At 30.0% G+C, this 3,969-nt stretch overlaps 1 long non-coding RNA gene across 1 annotated transcript; it reads left to right on the forward strand.

Moving 5' to 3' along the window:
• Positions 1-2,582: 2,582 nt before the first annotated feature.
• LOC126886002 (uncharacterized) lies at positions 2,583-3,634 on the forward strand. Its single transcript, XR_007698536.1, has 2 exons — positions 2,583-2,915; positions 2,994-3,634. It is a non-coding gene; the product is annotated as an uncharacterized LOC126886002 (long non-coding RNA).
• Positions 3,635-3,969: the final 335 nt, after the last annotated feature.

Consider the following 3,969-nt stretch of genomic DNA (forward strand, 5'->3'; position numbering starts at 1 on the left):
GCAAATTTCTATTCCTTAAACCGGGATATTCCTTTAAGAGGTATTCTAATAAGCGGGTTTGACTGCAGTATAGTTCATTAACGGTTTTTGCTCCAAATTTTAAAGAACGGATTGACGTGAAATTTAGCATACACATAGGTCACATGTTAAAGAAAAAAGTGAAAAGAAAACTTTGCCCTGGGGGGCGAGTTTCTCCTCTTCTCGGAGGTGAAAAATATACGTTCAAAATAAGTTCGGAAATGGATAAACTGATTAATTCTAAGCAACTTTTGTTATATAGAATTTTTTCACTAAGTTAATACTTTTTGAGTTATTTGCGAGTCAATATGGCAATTTATCATCAAAAAAACACTTTTATACGGTTTTTTTTGCCAATAACTCAAAAAGTAAGTATGTTATCGGGAAAAACATTAAAAATATAGCTTATAAAGTAACAAAATTGATGTACGTATGAACTTTTTAGAATCAGTAGAAGCAAAGTTGTAGCTAATGTAAAACAGGAAACAGGTTCATATTCGTCAAATTTAAAAACGAATAATTTCACGTGAAATAACCAAAAAATGATAGCAACCAAAAAATGATGCACTGTTCTGAGACAACTTATTACAACTTTTTTAAAGTTTTAAAAAAATATTTTTTATGTTTTCTAAAAAACTTTCTAGCATCAAAATTAAGCAAGATACGCTCAAAATAAAGTAGGTCCTATTTTTGTTAAAAAAAAATCGAAAAAGCACCCCTTAATTGGAATCTCATATATAATTAATACTTACCGCTTCACAAGTTACTTAACTTATGTAATATTTATATGATCTGTATATCTTATATGATCGGCTCAAAGGGCTAATTTTTGAAAAAAAATTGGTTTTAAAGTAAAATTTTTTGCAGAAAAAAATGCTGTTTCAAAATGACATAAAATTTATTAGTGATACTAAAAATTACGAATAGTAAAAAATGTAGGTTTTGCTTTTCTGAATATTTAGGATTATGTGTTTTTCTTTGAGACAAATATTGGTTAAGATATGGCTGTTCAAAATTAGCTTACACAGTTGGTTAGTGACTAATTCAATCCCTTTCAATTACATCCCCTTAAAATAAGCATTTTGAACCGATGAAGCTTACAGATCATATTTATAAACAATACATGCACGAGTAAATCAACTTCTGAAGTGGTGACTATTAATTTCATTTCGGATGCTAATTAGGGGGTGAATTTTATAATTTTTTACAAAAAAAAGGATCTTCATTTTGAGCGTAACTTCCTTAATTTAATGCTAAAACTGTTTTAACCTTTTTTTAAACACTACAAAAAAGTTGTAATGAGTGTTCCCCAAAAAGTGCTTTAGTTTTTGACAGTTCACGTTGAAATATTCAATTTGGAATTTGGCGTGTATGAACCTATTTTTCATTAGTTACAACTCTTCTCTTACTGGGTCTAGGGATCTCATTCATAAGCACACCATTTTTTTTACTTTTTTATGGGCTATATTTTTCCTAAGAATGGTTTTTTCGATAAAATACTTACTTTTTGAGTTAATTGCCAATAAAACCGTTAAAAAATGTTTTTTTTTTGTTGAAAAATAAACATATTTACTCGGAAATAACTCGAAAAGTAACTAAGTGAAAAAATGCTATAGAACAAAAGTTGCCTAGAATTAGTCAGTTAATCCATTTCCGGACTTATTTTGAACGTATATTTTTTCATCCCGAGACGAGGTAAAAGTTACCCCCATGGCAAAAGCACACATCGGCACAATATCAATGTGCTTCTTTGACATGTTACCTATGTGTATGCCAAATTTCATGTCAATCTAAGCGGTTTCTTAAAATTTATGGGTTTTGCAATATTTTACCGTCAGCGAACGGACTAATAGTAGAGGATCCGATATAAGGCCGATCTGCATCGATTTATTTAATGGATAACGTGTGCGTGAAGTAACAATGTATTTTAAACGGGATTTACTTTTTCGCACTGTTTTTGACACACTTTCATATAATCAAATATCCTTAACTTTAGCGTTGTCATGGTGATGACATAATGAGCAATAAATTACAAAAAAAAATTTGACAGTTTTGTGGTTTAAAAGAAATTAGAATGATGAAAGGGTTGCCAATGCGAGTCCATTATACAATTGGATATGGTAATTGAGTCAATACTCGCAATCTTTAGTTTGTATTTTTATTAGTTGTTACATAATCGTGGGGCAACCGGTTTCGAGTCTTACAATATATGACTCATCATCAGGCCCAGTACAAAAAAGTCTTCTCAATACAAACTACAAGCTAAAAAACACAAAACGAGAGACATGTACACATATATATACAAAACATAAAACAACTTTGTCTTGGTTTTAATCACACACCATGAAGCCAAGCAACTGTGTAGTATTGAACTCAACCTTCCATAGTATGTAAAGATGAGACTTATTGTCATTGGGAGCGACCAATCTGATGAAAATTGCTTGGTATATAATTTTAATATATATACTACCATCATTCCTCAACTAGTTAAAGGATGATGGAGTTCTGACAAGATAGTATGCGATCAAAAGACATAATATAAATTTATTAGTAATTAGTGGGGTGTATTCTGTAACACTTCCGTTAAATTTTAGTGGCCTCTAAAATTTTAGCGCCCGCTAAAAATATTTTGGTATTCTGTAAATCATACATCCGTTAAAATCATAACCTAAACCGTTAAAACTCCCTCTAAATAAAAATATTTTAGAGGATGTCAAAACGTACCCGCTAAATTTTTAGCAGTCCGTTAAATGTGGTTTGATTATTTTTGTTGGGTTATGTTTGTATGAATAGTACTTTGTTATTCTTGTATTATACTGGAGATAAATATTTAAAAATGGGAAATGGCTTTTTATAATGTATTTGGTGAAGAAGTACTTAATAAATAATAATGAAAGGTAAGTCTCATTTTTACTTTACAATTGACACACTACACCTATAAGTAACAAAATTCAAATGTTTGTTTCTTTTTGTAGAGCTGATTTCAGATTACAACATAAACACAAAGTAAATAATTGACCTGAAAGTAAATAACTACAATTACCATTTCAAAGGAAGTAGGTAATACCTACCTAAGTACGTAGAAATGTTATTGAAAAAGTGTTGGAAGTCAAAGATGTTTGTCAAAGCAATTAAATCCTATTAATGCAGGTAAAATTATTTAAAGTTATTGTGGAACATTACAAAACGTACCAAATGATTACAAAGGTAAAGTTTCAGAAGGTTTATAACCAGATGCAGATTAATAAGATGACCTTAATGTTATTGAAAATAGACCATTTGAACAAAATTAGTGTCGAAGGGGAGAAGAAAAAATAAGATATGCATTTTTTCAGCAATATTTTAATGTATAACTTTATAAATAAAAATGTTTAATTGGAAAATATGAGTTTTACTAAAAAATAATATTAAATATAATAAGTATTATTTTCTAGGAAACTGTCATTTTCTTCTTCTTCTTAAGGTTTTTGGCCTCTAACAGTCAGTTTTCGGTCAATTTCTAGGTTAAAAGTAGTTCAAAACGATCAACGTGCGACGTTGCCGTATTTGTTCCAAAACCTTTTAGAGGATTCCTCTAAAATAATATTATTTTAGCGGTCCTCTATAATATGTGTTTACAGAATGACAATCTAACCGAAAAGTTTTAGAGGACCGTTAAAAGTTAAATTTTAGAGGCCTCTTAAATTTAACGGAAATGTTACAGAATACACCCCAGCATGTACTTACATAACAGCCATTGAAACTGTTCCACAGCTAAAGATGTACATGCAGTCACCAGCTCCCATAAGGATAGTTGATCGATCAAACAACCTTTAGTCTCTTATATTGTAAGTTGTGTTCAATGTGGAACTTAGAAAAGAAAAATTCTTATGTTCCCAAAGATGTGTGTTTTATATCCTTCACATTTGTTTTTTGTCAAGCTTAGCCGTTGTTTTTATATGTTTTATGTTT

The sequence above is a fragment of the Diabrotica virgifera genome, chromosome 6 (assembly GCF_917563875.1).
Source record: "Diabrotica virgifera virgifera chromosome 6, PGI_DIABVI_V3a".
NCBI lineage: Eukaryota > Metazoa > Arthropoda > Insecta > Coleoptera > Chrysomelidae > Diabrotica > Diabrotica virgifera.